The following is a 15,734-nucleotide window of genomic DNA, read 5'->3' as shown; positions in this document are numbered from 1 at the left end:
CCTATTGTGCTAAATCAAAACCAAACAATTCACATTATCCTCTTCATAAAATATGAACCCAATCTTTAATATGAATAACTATATACATTTATAAATTTCCTTGTGAAATGGAAATAACAACTACAAAATACTTATTTGCCAAACCAAATCTCAGTCAATACAACTTTTGCAAATAGAATCTAATTCATTATTCATTACTTCCTTTATCTACTGGTTTGGGGTACAAATCTTTATGAAATTCCCTGAACATAAAGTTGAATGCAAATTTATCCTCCATAATCAATTATCCATATTTAAGTTCTCTTTTATTCTACTTAGAAATTATTTTAGTCTCTCTTTTTTTGTGAAAACATTTTTATTATTTTTTTTAAAACATAAACATAAAATACATCTTTTAAGAACGGAGCACTGATCCGGTCATGAATAGGTACAATCACTTACCCCTCTTTGTCAAGCTCTTTCCCAAATCTCTACCATTACATCTTTTAAAATAAAAACCAAAACAGAATTTTTTTCCCACAATTGTAATACCTTAATCTAAACATTTACCTTTCTATTATATCACCACAAATCTTAATTTCCAAATAACACAACTCAATATTTAATTACAATTATTACCCTAAATTCTATCTCTATATCCATATCCTAGGACCCATTACCTTAAATCTTTAAATCCTAATCTCTTTTAATTTACCTCACTTATCACACATTACACTCTTCATTTTATACAGAGTCATTTCATTATTACAATCTTATCATCTTCATGTTATTATTCATATCAACATAGTCACCCTTATTTTTAATACTAATCCCAACATAATCATTTTATTATTACTATCAATTCCATCTTAAATCATATTTATTTTAACTATTTGCTCTTGATCATCTTCTTTTGGCTGTTTTCTAGCATATTCATTTATTATTTGGCTGTTTCCCAGCATACTCGTCTATTGTTTTGGCTGATTCCCAGCATATTCATATTGTTTGGCTGTTTCCCAACATATTCATCTTTATTTTACTATCACCCCACATCTCCATCTATTATTTTGATTGTTTCCCAGCATATTCATCTATTATTTGATTGTTTCCAGCATATTCATTAAGCATATTCTTAATTTTACTGTTTATCATTCTCATTTTTTTCTGCAATTTAACATTGAGACTTAATTCTTACATCAGACACATCCCCATATAAATCAATAAAATTTCTTGGATTCTTCTCATATTCATATTCATTCTTATTTCTCTATAAGAGTCATCTTTTTAGCAATATTATCCATCTTTACTTTTTTTTCTATTTTAATCACATTGTTTTATTTTCCATCCTTATACATCTATAAACACCTCCTTTTTATAATTAATATTCATCCAAACATTACATTTTCATTTTTAATCAGACTATTTTTATATTCTTTTTTCCCAACCGAATATATTTTATTTCTTCATTTCCTTGTCTATCAACATATATTCCATTTCAGATTCAAAGTTCCCAAAATTAATTCTCCATGTGTCATTTTAAATTCTTTTTGTTACATCTATTCCCTGCAAAGTACATCAACTTTCCTTCTTTTGTTCCCGTGCCATTTGACTTCTTTTATTCCTGCGCCAATAAGTAACAGTTATAAAAGTTCCGTTATATTTCCTCTTTCTTTCCACCGAAGAAGCCATCTGTAGACAAAGAAGAAAGATCCACCACCAAAATCCCACAGCTATTATTTGTAATTTCAGAGTGTTCCAAAACAAACAGCAAGTTACAGTGTTTCTTTTTAAAACAGAGGGTATATCTCTGCCATCCACCTTTTCCCTTAGTCATGCCAGTATCCATTTTGTTGCGACTGTAACAGTCCAATTTAACTCTCTTCTTCTTTTAAGTTTTAAAAATGTTGAATCCATACCTTTTTCTTTTTTCCTTTCTCAAAGTCCAATTCTAATTTGAGAATTTTTTCCAATCTTTTCAGCATGCCTCAATGTTTAATTGTTCCAATTGAATCTATACCAAAATAAATTTCCTAGCGGGTCTTTTCCTCCTTAAGTTACTTTTCAAAATCTTCTATGCCTCTCAGATCCACGGCCGCTGTTTTAAGGCTAGGGATCTTACAAGTAACAATTGTTGCTCTAGCATTGTTTCAAGCCTAGGTTGGTGTCACTCACCCGGCTTCAAAGAGCTTCGTTCTTTTCCTCTTTCCTCCTGCCCATCTCTTAGTTCGGTTTGTCCCAACTTCATGGCAGCCGCTATGGCTGCCACCACCACCACCACCGCCAACTCACAGAGAGTTCCCTCAGACCTCCGAGGAACTTGCCTGTTCCTCTTGGTCATCCTAGGCGCCTCTCTTCCTACCCCATCCCTGCAGGATGGTTCATCGGCGGCGGTTCAACAGTCGGGTTTTTCGCGGGACTCCTCAGAGTCCACTATTTTCCCGGCTGTCTCGCCAGGACATCAAACCGAATTTTCTGTCTCATGTTGTATCTGTATGCCTGGCCAAGGAATTCTGGAAGTTGAGGTTTTAAGGTTTCTAAGATTGGGAAACCCTGCACCAAACCCTGCATTTTCCCTATTGCAGGGTGGGAAAATTATGCTCTGCCGAAAGTAACTGAACTACACCTCTCAGCTATCTGGAACCTCTGGAAATTTATTTATTTATGATGTATATAGCCACCCATCTAGACCACAGATGGTATTCACTTACCTTCGCTACCGGTTTGCAAATGTGAGCACATTTCCGTGCATGCACAGAGCATCAAAAACGGGACGTGATGACGTCCGGGCGGGTAGGCAGAGCCTCCCACCGCTGCCGCTACCAGTTCATCTGAACCAGATAGAACTGGCTGAATACCACCACAGATCTAGACAGCTTACAAAGATTAAAACAGTGAAAATTCCTATTGAGCAACATCTGAACAGCCACTGGTGCTGCAGGGAGATGTTTCTAATCTCTTCTGTGTACATACTTGTGGAATTTTACTAGATTTGTACCAATACCAAGACAAAGGACTTGCTGAGTAGCTGAGATTGTGCAGTTAAGTAGAATTGCCCCATTTAGGAATAAGACATGTTGTAACAATAAAATCTTAATAATAACCACAGATGAAAAATGTGTATTTACTTGGTTTTTTAAAAAATCTTTTTCTTTGTTTTTTTCTTTTTTCTTTGTTCCCATTATTTTTCTTTACATTTAAGAACTATTTTGTTTAATTGTGTTTTTTAATATATTTTGGTCAATATTTCACATTATTACAATCTTCATGTGGTTTGGAATCAATCCAAGCAGTTTTTGCTTTTAATAGGACTGCTTCCATTATGGCTATGTCTCCGTTCAGCCCATCCTTAGTAGATTATTGTGTGTGGGAAGCCCCCACACCCTAGGAGAATGAAATATTTGGGGAAATATTAAAAAAGTAGGATAAAATATTTCCCCTAAAGGAGAAATAAAAAAATCTCAAGGGAGACAGTTACCCTGTCCCAAGCAGAAACTGAGGAGGCCAGGTTTTAGAAATTCAGATTTGAAATCCATTCAGAAAAACTAGATCAAGACAGAAACTCAAATAAGCAACAAACAAAAGGTTAATAAAATTAGCTCAGACAAGCACCTAGGATTTGCATTTCCTCTTTTGCCTATAGAGCCAGCTATGACCCCTACATGACCCCATAGGAATCTGACAACAGGCAATAGAATATTAAAGAACATGTTTTGTTTTGTTTTGTTTTTGTTTTTTAAAATTTGATTTATATGCCGCCCTTCTCCAGAGACTCAGGGCGACTTACAATGCGTTAAGCAATAGCCTTCATACTTTTGTATATTTTTACAAAGTCAGCTTATTGCTCCCACAAACTGGGTCCTCAATTTACCTACCTTAGAAAGGATGGAAGGCTGAGTCAACCTTGAGCCTGGCAAGATTCGAACTTACTAATTGCAAACAGCTGGAGTTAAATTACAATGCATTAGTCTGCTGAGCTATCCAGGCTCTTGCACAGGAACAGGAAGCTCAAATATAAAGCCCAGAGAAGGTATAAAAAACCCACCCACTCTCAACTCCATTTTGTCAGCTGCCCAAAATCACATGTGGTTGGTGATTCTGCTTCATCAATAAACCTTTCTTTCCAATCAACCTCCATGTTGTTTCCAGCATCTTTCTCCCAGCTTGGAACTGAACCAGATGGATATTTCTTCCAACATGTTTATGTCTATATAGCTTTTCCTTCACTTTACATTTCCAATCTACTCTTTATAATGTTATTATTAATTTATATTATTAAATATTATATTGCTTACTATAAGACGCAGAATGGTGGATGTGTTATTGCAATGCAAGCCCCGCCCCTTTTGTATATGCACTGATGTCATATGCACATTCAAAGGGATGAGGCTTCCAAAACAAGACTACACTTGCCATATTCAGTCTCCCCTCCCCTTCTCTCTCATACACACCCACACCAGAGGTGGGTTTCAGGAGGTTCTGACCAGTTCTGGAGAACTGGTAGCAGAAATTTTGAGTAGTTCAGAGAACCAGAAAATGCCACCTCTGACTGGCCCCGCCCCATCTATCCTCTACCTCCCAATGATCTGGAGGAAATGGGGATTTTGCAGTAACCTTCCTCTGGAGTGGGGGGAAATGGAGATTTTACAGTATCTTTCCCCTGCCACGCCCACCAAGCCATGCCCACCAAGCCACGCCATGCCCACCAAGCCACACCCACAGTACCGGTAGTAAAAAATTTTGAAACTGACCACTGACACACACATTGACACACCCAGAGTGTAGACACTGCTGCTTCTTATACTAATATTTGGCTTCGTCATTGGCAACTTTATAATGCCATAAATTTTTACCTGTTGCTGAAGCTGCTCTGAGATAACCGCAGATGAACATTTATAACAAGAATACTAAAAAATGATTAATATTAATAAATGAAATCTCACTGAAACCATTTTGAATAGCTTTAAATTCTGTGGCTGGTAGGGGGAGAACAGTTTATTCCTTCTGGAAAAAAAGATATATTTGGGGAGAGGGAGATGGTCCTTGTTAGTATTACCAGATGTTTGCCACATATGACAAAACTGGAATATGACATTCTGGAAACCCACATCAGCTTTGGATAAAGACTGCAACAACAATATTTTCCACCAATGGATTTAATTTCTCTGACATCCAACTAGACACTTGGTTTTATTTGTGGTGGTCCTCCAGAGGTATTGTGAAAATTAACTATGGCACTCATTTAACAAATGGGCAGCTCTCAAATTCTTTCAGTGTCTCTAGAGGGAAAAAAATATTTGTTTGAAAAAAAAGTACAGCAAATTGCCAGAAGTCACAAGAAGTCCAGATGATGCTCAAGGATGTCTCTCATCTGTCTCTATTACTGTACTTAGATTTGAGTTTCTTTCTCTCTCATTTTCTTTCCTTCCTTCCTTCCTTCCTTCCTTCCTTCCTTCCTTCCTTCCTTCCTTCTTTCTTCCTTTCCTTCCTTTGTTCCCTTTTCCCTTTTTTCTTTTTTCTCTTTTCTCTTTTTTTTTTGGTGGGGGAAAGGAATAAAAATTTTATTTGCAAATAAAAGGTTTAACTGGAAGCAAGTTCCATGAAGAATTTCATGAAGATTAATTTAGTAATCTATTTTTTGTATTTTGTATCTACTTTTCTTTTTTTTTCCTTTTTGTTTTTCGACTGATTAATGAACTCTTGAAAGTTTGAAAAACAAGTCCTAAATACAGTAGTGGTATATAGAAAAACTAATTCTAATCCTCATTCGCACAACCCATATCCTAATATCCTATCAAGAGCCTTGATAGTACAGTGGTTTAGTGCACCCTGTTATTAACACAGCTGCCTGCAATTTCTGCTGGTTCGAATCTCTCCAAGGCTCAAGGTTGACTCAGCCTTCCATCCTTTCTAAGGTAGGTGAAATGAGGACCCAGTTTGTGGGGGCAATAAGCTGACTTTGTATAAAATATACAAAAGAATGAAGGCTATTGCTTAACGCATTGTAAGCCGCCCTGAGTCTCCGGAGAAGGGCGGCATATAAATCAAATTTATATATATATATATATATATAAATTTGATTTATATGCCGCCCTTCTCCAGAAGCACGAAGCCGAGAACACCAGCCTGAAGATGACGAATGAGACTTCGTCGAAACGTCGCCAAGACACTTCCAATTTTACGTGGGAGAAGACCCGAATAACCAAAGACCTACATACAAACACCCACGAAAACCTGAGAAAACATATATATATATATATATATATATATATATATATATATATATATATATATATATATATATATACACACACACACACACACACACACACACACACACATATATATATATATATATATATATATATATATATATATATATATATATAGTCAGTTTAATCAATGATAGTTAGCAAAAATGTGCATCTCTTTACCAAACATACGAAATACATCCTGAAACTATTTTTAATCATTTAATCTTTTGGGGACAAAAATGTTCCAGTTTGTATTATACTATACTGTACTATACAAACTTTAAAAATGTATAGATTGCTTAAATTCAGTATGAATATCCTGATTTTTTTCCTTCTACCACCAGCAAATAATCACAATCCAACTATTTCAGACACTTACTTATAATCCTTTGCAAGTGAAATAGTATCTCCAATACAAGCACAGTGTCATTATTATGTATCCTTATATATTTGTGAAAGTATTCAGGCATTTAAAATCAGTGATATCTAGTAGAGCTTAAAAGAATTTCACCATTTATAACTAAGCATGGTATAAATATGTCCTATGAATCTTTTTTTTCTGCCCAGTCTCTGTGAAGTTGTTTCCATCTCATCCACAGCCCATGAACAAGCTTACATTAACCTTAGCTATATCTGTGTTCAAGAAGAATTATCTTCTTGAAAATTCTACTGTCTGCTGCAATATCTGTAAATTCAATTCCCTTCACTGTCCATTCTGTTGGCAGGAAAGATACCATAGATTACCCCAAGTAAGTGGATTCAATCTGACATTTATTGGCCATTTCAGGTTCTATGAATCCCAAAGGTGCTTTTTCAAGAGGCAACTGGACTTTCTGGTTTTCCTTTGAAGACGTTTTGCTTCTCATCCAAGAAGCTTCTTCAGCTCTGACTGGATGGTGGGGTATGGAAAGTTTTATACTCCTGGCAGACAGCTGGTCATTTGCATTCTTCCAGAGAGTCATTGAGGCCACCTGGAGATTAACCCATGTCAGCAGGATCACCTGAGTGGTGCAAATGGGTGTGGAGCCTTCTTGGAACTGTTGAAAGGACTGTGTTGTAGATTGGAGATAGTTGATGTCTATCTCCCATCTGTAGAGAGAGTGCTGTTCAATTTTAACATAGATGGCCTCTTTGAGTCCTCTCTGTCCAAAATGTGGAGTTTGCTATCTTCAAAAGAGTAGCCTTTATCTTTTAAATGCAGATGGACTGCTGAATCTAGTCCTGATGGATTTGTTCTCCTATGTTGTGCCATGTGTTTATGAAGAGGTTGCTTGATTTCTCCAATGTACAGATCTGCACATGGCTCACTGCATTGTATTGCATATACCACCTTGCTCAGTTTGTGTCTGGGTGTTTTATCCCTGGAGTGGACAAGTTTCTGCCTTTGTGTATTCTTGGGTTTGAAATGTGCACATATGTTGTGTTGGCTGAAGATCCTCCTGAGCTTTTCCGATATTCCTGCAATGCATGGAATGACAATTTATTTTATTTTATTTTATTTATTTATTTTATTAAATTTCTATACCGCCCTTCACCCAAGGACTCAGGGCGGTGAATAGCCAGAAGATAAAACACAGAAATACAAAAATTTAAAATAGATTAAAAACGGATTAAATAATTTGTCTGAATTTAAAATACCCCATAATTTAAACAGATTAAAATTTGTATTTAAAATTTATATTTAAAAGGGGAGAAGATTTAGGCCAGGCCAGCTTGATGAAATAAAAAAGTTTTAAGTGCGCGACGGAAGGGGCGCAGATCCGGGATCCTCCGTATCTCCGGGGGGAGCTCGTTCCAGATCGTAGGTGCCCCCACAGAGAAGGCTCTCCCCCTAGAGGCTGCCGGTCAACATTGTTTGGCCGACGGCACCCGGAGGAGCCCCGCTCTATGGGAGCGTACTGGCCAGTGGGAGGCTATTGGTGGTAGCAGGCAGTCCCGTAGATAACCAGGTCCTAAGCCATGGAACGCTTTAAAGGTGATAACCAGAACCTTGAAGCGCACTCAGAAGACCACTGGGAGCCAGTGCAGCTCGCGCAGGAGAGGTGTTACATGGGAGCTCCATGTTGCTCCCATAACCACCCGTGCGGCCGCACTCTGCGCCAGTTGGAGCCTCCGAGTGCACCTCAAGGGGAGCCCCATGTAGAGAGCGTTACAATAGTCCAGACGAGAGGTGACAAGGGTATGAGTGACCGTGCATAAGGAGTCCCGATCTAGAAAGGGACGCAACTGGCGGATCAGGCGGACCTGATGAAAAATCCTCCCGGTCACGGCCGTCAAGTGCTCTTCTAAAGACAGCCGTGAATCCAGGAGGACGCCCAAGTTGCGAGCCCTTTCCGTGGGGGCCAATGATTCACCCCCAATAGTCAGCGATGGCACCAGCTGACTATATCGGGACGTCGGAAACCACAGCCACTCAGTCTTGGATGGGTTGAGCCTGAGCCTGTTCCTCCCCATCCAGATCCGTACGGACTCCAGGCACCGGGACATCACTTCAAGGGCATCGTTGGGGTGGTCCGGGGTGGAGATGTACAGCTAGGTGTCATCAGCGTACTGATGGTACTTCACCCCGAAACCACGGATGATCTCGCCCAGCGACTTTACATAAATGTTAAACAAAAGGGGCGAGAGGACCGACCCTTGTGGCACCCCACATATGAGGGGCCTCAGGGTCGACCTCTGCCCCCCTGTCAACACAGACTGCGACCAGTCGGAGAGAAAGGAGGAGAACCACCGTAGTACAGTGCCTCCCACCCCCAACTCTTCCAACCGGTGCAGCATGATACCATGGTCGATGGTATCAAAAGACGCTGAGAGATCTAACAGGACAAGACAGAGGAGCAACCCCTGTCCCGAGCCCTCCAGAGATCATCAACCAATGCGACCAATGCCGTTTCCGTGCTGACAATGTTGCTTCATTTATTTTTCTGTTTGTTGTCTGTTATGGAGGAGCTCCTGTAGGGTATTATTATTATTATTGTTGTTGTTGTTGTTGTTGTTGTTGTTGTTGTTGTTATTATTATTATTATTATTATTATTATTATTATTATTATTATTATTATTTGATGAAGGCATTCTTGGGATAGCCACACATTCTGAGGGCTTCCTTGATGTGTTTTCATTCTTTTTCTTTCCCTTCTTTGCTGGTAAGTACGCCTTCAGCTCAGTGGTGTGGGGTTCTAATGATTCCCACTTTGTGCTCCAGTGGGTGGTGGGCATCAAAACGTAAATACTGATCTGTGTGAGTGGGCTTTATGTAAACTTCAGTGTTAAGGCTTCTGTCTTCCTTAATGTGTACTGCGCAATCCAAAAAGGCTAGACAATTTTCCTTAACATCTTCCCATGTGAATTTGCTGTATCTATCCACAGAATTGATATGTTTCCAATTCCTGTGTTTTGATCTTGACCAAAGTATTGTCCACATATCTATACCAGTGAGTGGGTGAAATTCCTATGAAGGAATCTAGGGCTTTGGTTTCTACCTCTTTCCTGTAATATTGGCCACGATAATGACTTGCTAAAAGAATACAAATGACCAGCAAGGATTTATACAGGATGTTGATTTTGGTTTCTCTTTTTTCCATAATGTTCAACTATTTTATATTAATTTACCTTTAAAAAAGAAGTCAACAGAAAATTTGTCTGCATTTCAGGTACGTTTTCCAAATGTGTGTGCTCTATACCCAGTTTGATATAATATTTATTTATATTTCATCAGGGGTGAAATCTAAACATTTTCGCTACTGGTTCTGTGGGCGTGGCTTAATTAGTGGGTGGGGCTTGGTGGTAAGGTGACTGGGTGGGCGTGGCTTGTTGGTCAGGTGGGCGTGGCCAAGTCAATGTCACTTCTTTGCCCTCTTTTAACCTACAAAACACAACACAACACAACAGGCTCACCCACAATGTAAAAGCAGCTGTGCTAGACCCAAAATGGCCCCTGCAACAAGCAAGAACCTCACACAGCCACAAAAAGCCCAAAAAAACAACTTTCACACTTTACACAGACACAACACAACACAACACAACTGGCTCACCCACAATGTAAAAGCAGCTGCGCTAGACCCAAAATGGCCCCTGCAACAAGCAGGAACCTCACACAGCCACAAAAAGCCCCAAAAAAACAACTTTCACACTTTACACACACACAATTCCACATACAGCTTTGTGAGATTTTGTGTTTGTGTAGTTAGAGTGAAACACTACAGAAACACACAAAACCTCAGAAAGCTGCACAAATATTATTTTATTTTAATTTATTTTTATTTTTATATAAAAGCAGCTAAATTTAAAACTTCCTAAACTTTAAATGGCTAGGTCTAAAAAAAGAACAACAAAAAAAAACCTCAATTAATTATTTTTTTTTAAAGCTCTCAAAGGGGGAAAAAACTTACCCAATAGAACAGGGGTCTCCAACCTTGGCAACTTTAAGACTTGTGGACTTCAACTCCCAGAATTCCTCAGCCAGCAAAGCAGGCAGATAGAGCTGCTCACCGATGAGCTTGATTGCAGGCAGGGAGATTCAGTTGCTTGCTGATGCAATGGATTGCAATGGATTGCAGGGAGCAAGCGAAGCAAGGCAGGCGTTGCGACCAGCAGCTAAGGTAAGCAACCTGGCGGCTGGGGGGGGAGGGATTTTTGCTACCGGTTCTCCGAACTGCCCGCCACTATCGCTACCTACTCACCCGAGCCGGTCCGAACCGGGAGCATTTCACCTCTGTATTTCATATTTTTTAAACTCCTATCTCCCTTGGAGAGAGGCTCTGGGCAGTGTACAATATACCTAATAATAAATAATGTGCTCATTTTCATGCACCCTTTTCTTCAGATTTGTATGTTTGCATGTTTTCCATAACTGATTAATTTATTATGTTGCCATCAAGTTGTTTTTGACTCCTAGTACCCATACAGGTTTTCTCCATGATGATCTATCCCTAACCTGGTCCTGCAAGTCTCCCAATGGTGCATTCATTCCCACTTGAGAACTTGCTACTGGTTCTCTTTTTCTCCTCTTTCCTTTCACCTTTCCCCTCCTTAATATAGTCATTTTTCTTTCATTGTAAATAGCCTCAAAAAAATCAGGACCACTGCCTTGTATTGCATAGCCACATTCATGTTTCTAGAGTCTAGATGCCCAAAGTCAGAGTACAAAAAGAACAGACATCTTTCCTGTCCCAATTCAGAATAATTTCACCACTATTGAGATCACTCCTGTTCCCAATTCCTCTATTGACACAAAACAACCGGCTGTCTGAATTGTCCATTCCTATCCTATTTCTCTGACATCTGTTGCGTTTCCTTAAGTTTTTCAGAATTGTTTTTGTAGCTATATTACAGACAAACTGATTACTTTTACAACAGTACCCATCAGTACTGTTGATCACCTTCAACACATCATGAACTAGCAAGAAAACATACTCCTGTAGTATGAATGTGTGAGGTTGACATTATTGTGTATGCCAGCAATTTTAGGAATCTGCTTTGATTTCTGTAGACTGGATTGACTGCCATTCTTCTCATGTGCTATTTAGTCATCTAAATGTCAACTAAAATGTGAAATGAAGGCCTATTGGGAAATAGTTCTCAATCATAAATATGTGTGTGAATTACTTAATTGAATGAGCAACATTAAAGCTATTTGAATCCAAATAGTATAATTAAACACATACAAAGAAACACTAGAGGAAACTAGAGTACCAGAGGGGAAAGAATAAGATTCTTGTCATTAAAGACTTCCTTTTAAATAATAATAAATGATAATGATAATAAGAGAAAGATAACTGGAGAAGATAACAAAATACAAAACTTGCAATTAGAAATAAAATGGCTGTGGCAAAAGAAAGCAAAGGTAGCACCGAAGGAGCCTTGAGTGCAATCCCAAAACATCTGGAGCACCACTTGAACATCATTAGCACTGACAAAATCATCATTGATCAATTGCAAGGGTCAGCTTTATTCGGAACAACATCTATACTTATCCCAGGTCCTTGGAAATGACTAAAATATTATAGCAATTAAAATAAACTAACAGAAAAGGAAAAACTAATTAATAATAATAATAAAGATTCCTATAGTTTCCATCTTATATCACTATAAAATTCATTATTATTATTAAATCTAGATCACATAAAAAGATATTGCCTCTTATTTTCAGAAGTCATAGGAGTTAAAGACTGCTCAAATTTATTGTAACATCAGCACACAAAAAAAATCTAATATCCAACCTTTTTAAAGGTTCTTTGAGAAGTACAATAGATATAAAATAACTATTTTGATTAATTTATTTCATTTTTCAATTATATGAAATATGTTTTCTATTTCTTAAAGCCTAGAAATCTTGATTTTCCAATAGTTGGATTGGATTCCAATTCTTTGTTCCACAGTTCAAGTCTATAACTAACTTTCATTCTCCATTTTAGTACTTTATGAAATGTGATTTCACTGATTATAAATTCAAGTGTTCAAGTGTTGCTTCTTTTAAGGACCCTAAGACTGAAGGTACCTAAAAAAGTATTGAAGTATCCAAGCCATGTTGTATATCTTGCTAAGAGAATGTTAAAGGCTAAAGCATCTTCATAGCACAATCTTTCAAAAACTTTAAAACAACAATTATAAATCAACCCATGTAATGTATTGATCCTTTAGGGACATGTCCTCAGCAGTTTAAACATTTTTTCTGAGTTTGCATGTATAAATTCACATGGCCCACACAAGACTTGAAAAATTAATAGTCCTGGGATAATTTTTCCCCTCAAAGTATTAAAGGTGTGCACAAGAGGGCAGTGTTGTCTAAAAATCTGGAATAATCTGCAAGGCAACTACTGGAAGGACTACTTCCAGTACTCCAGGTAAATTTGATAAATTACTTCATAAATTATAAATCATAACGCTACAAAAGTTAATGAAAAATAAAAATCATAATTCAGGCTATATAATATTAATAACATTAATTACTTTGTGAACAAATTTAAGTTTAATATTTTTATTGCACTCGCTGTTACTACTAGGTCTATTGGTCTGCTAGATCTGTTACTACTATAGTCTTTAGCCCATCACATTTAATCACATTTGAAATTTATGACATTTTATCTCAGTAAAACTGTACAGTACTATATAATACAGTCAATAAAAGGTAAAGGTAAAGGTTCCCCTCGCACATATGTGTTAGTCGTTCCCGACTCTAGGGAGCGGTGCTCATCTCCATTTCAAAGCCGAAGAGCCAGTGCTGTCCAAAGACGTCTCCGTGGTCATGTGGCCAGCATGACTAAACTCCAAAGGCGCACAGAATAGTGTTACCTTCCCACCAAAGGTGGCTCCTATTTTTCTTCTTGCATTTTTTATGTGCTTTTGAACTGCTAGGTTGGCAGAAGCTGGGACAAATAATGGGAGCTCACCCCATTATGCGGCACTAGGGATTCGAACCACCGAACTGCCGACCTTTCAATCAACAAGCTCAAGTGTCTTAGCCACTGAGCCACTGCGTCCCTCTCAATACAGTCAATATTCCTTCCCTATTATTTTAGATGGTAGAAATGTATCCTGCAGTAGATTAATGCTGTATGTTGGTTTTGATTAATCATGGTGTGTAATATAAATACCACAATTGACTGAATTGATATAACTTGATTTACGGACTGAGAACATATTGTGCATTCTGCAAAATGACTCCTGGAAGTGAGTTTGCTCATTCACAAATTGGGAAACACAGTGTTCGTGGGAGAACAGCATAACCAACATTTTTAAATTCCTCTTGTTACGTCCTCCAGCCCCTTCCCTATTCTATACAAGAATATCTATAGGCATTTGCATTTTTCTCTGGAAAAATACATGCTTATGCTACTTCTGTAACCACTTAAGCTTCAGTAAAGTAGACTCTTGGCAAAACAAATGGCAGGGAGTCTTTCTCTGCTATATGACTGAGTGGGGCAGTTGCACCCCCTACTTATGATTGCTTATGTCTCGGTCACTTCACTGATGAACTGTAAAATGTGCTCTTTACGGGGTTGCCCTTAAGACTATTCAGACGGGCCAAAATGCAGCAGGGAGAGCAGTGTTGGGCAGGTTGCACTACCCATTTAATTCCCAACCTGTGTATCAATTGACTTCAACCTCTTCAATAGAGGTTTGAGAAGCAGCAGGAGATACATAGGCTTTCTACTTGTTCCTTGACATCAAGGAACAATTTCTTATTTTATCAATACTAAATCTTATTAAATAAGGAAGAACTATTGCTCACAAAAAAATATTTTCATGGCATGGGAAAGGTAAATCATTAAAGGTTTCTGAGTTTCATAACAAAGGCACAGCCAAGTGAAGAATGGTGAAGCTTGTATGAGGATTGGTAGACTTAGAGTTGATGCTTAACTACCAAGATATAAAAAGGATTAAACTCAAAACTTTAAATTGTGCCTGAAAACAAAAATTAAAACAAAATAAAGCTTTAAAAAGAAAAACATATGTTCACAAATTCATCACAAATCAGATGCACAGTTTAATGTACAAATTTCAATTATTTTAATTTAATTTAATTTACTTACTTTCAGTGACCAGGACCAACTTATAAATAAGAACTTACTATAAGAACTTATAAGAAGAAGATATAATTTGTTGTATTTTAAGACAAGATGATAAGTTACTAACATTGTTTATATTTGTGATGAAGGAGGAACTTGTTTCTTTATATCTTCTCTTTTTCTTTACTATATACTGTACTTTTTTTCTATTTTTTTCTTTTCTGTGCTTTCTATTTTTTTCTTTTCATTCTTTTACATATATTTTTGCTGGTTTTATATTTTATATTTTTAATTGTAACTTTTTATATAATTGCTTTAAGAGGAATATATTCTGGGTAAGCAATATTTTGTTATGGCTGTTTTTATGTTGCTAGCCTAAATGATGAAACCTTATTTTTCCCCATCTCCTGTTTGCTGTTTATTTGGGCATTTCATAACCTGATGGCAAATTAGAAACAGAACAACTACTTGGAAATGTCATTTAGGAGAGATGCCATGCACCTCTAGCTTTTTTTGACAAAATTTGACAATCAGCAATGGGCTAATTGAAACCAGGGAAACTGAACTGAGGGAGAAAGAGGAACAACTTTAAACAGAAAAGGCCTAGGGGCACGGATATCAAAATGTTAGCGTTCTGAAAGATTCCTTTCCATTATAGAAGCATTATATAACCGCAAGTGCACATGTGCGCGGATGAGTGCACACACACACACACACAGAGAGAGAGAGAGAGGAGACGTACAATCTCCTGTTAAAAGGGACTTTGAGAAAAAGAATGGAGTTCTCTGTTTATTCAAATCAGCCAAATGAAAAATTAAGTGAATAATTATTCCTTATAACAATCTATTGGTTGTTCTTTTCTTTCAAAGTACTAACTTGTGCAGAAAGTGATAATGTATCTTACAAGACTACTCCTATCAATACACAGAGAAAAGTGGCTGATCCAAAAAACAGGTTTTGGAACTAGAAGGATCAGCTCTGCTACTTTTCCTGAGTA

General features: G+C 37.5%; 1 long non-coding RNA gene across 1 annotated transcript in view; it reads right to left on the bottom strand.

Annotated features, from left to right (window-relative positions):
• Window positions 1-352: 352 nt before the first annotated feature.
• The window catches only part of LOC148114538 (uncharacterized), a 43,999-nt gene continuing 28,617 nt past the window's right edge, over window positions 353-15,734 (bottom strand). Inside the window, exon 3 of the long non-coding RNA XR_015733004.1 lies at window positions 353-1,668. This is a non-coding gene — a long non-coding RNA (uncharacterized LOC148114538). The remainder of the gene's footprint in view (window positions 1,669-15,734) is intronic.

This window comes from Pantherophis guttatus, chromosome 3 (assembly GCF_059756535.1).
Source record: "Pantherophis guttatus breed Tessera chromosome 3, ASM5975653v1, whole genome shotgun sequence".
NCBI lineage: Eukaryota > Metazoa > Chordata > Lepidosauria > Squamata > Colubridae > Pantherophis > Pantherophis guttatus.
This window is presented reverse-complemented; position numbering and strand designations above follow the sequence as displayed.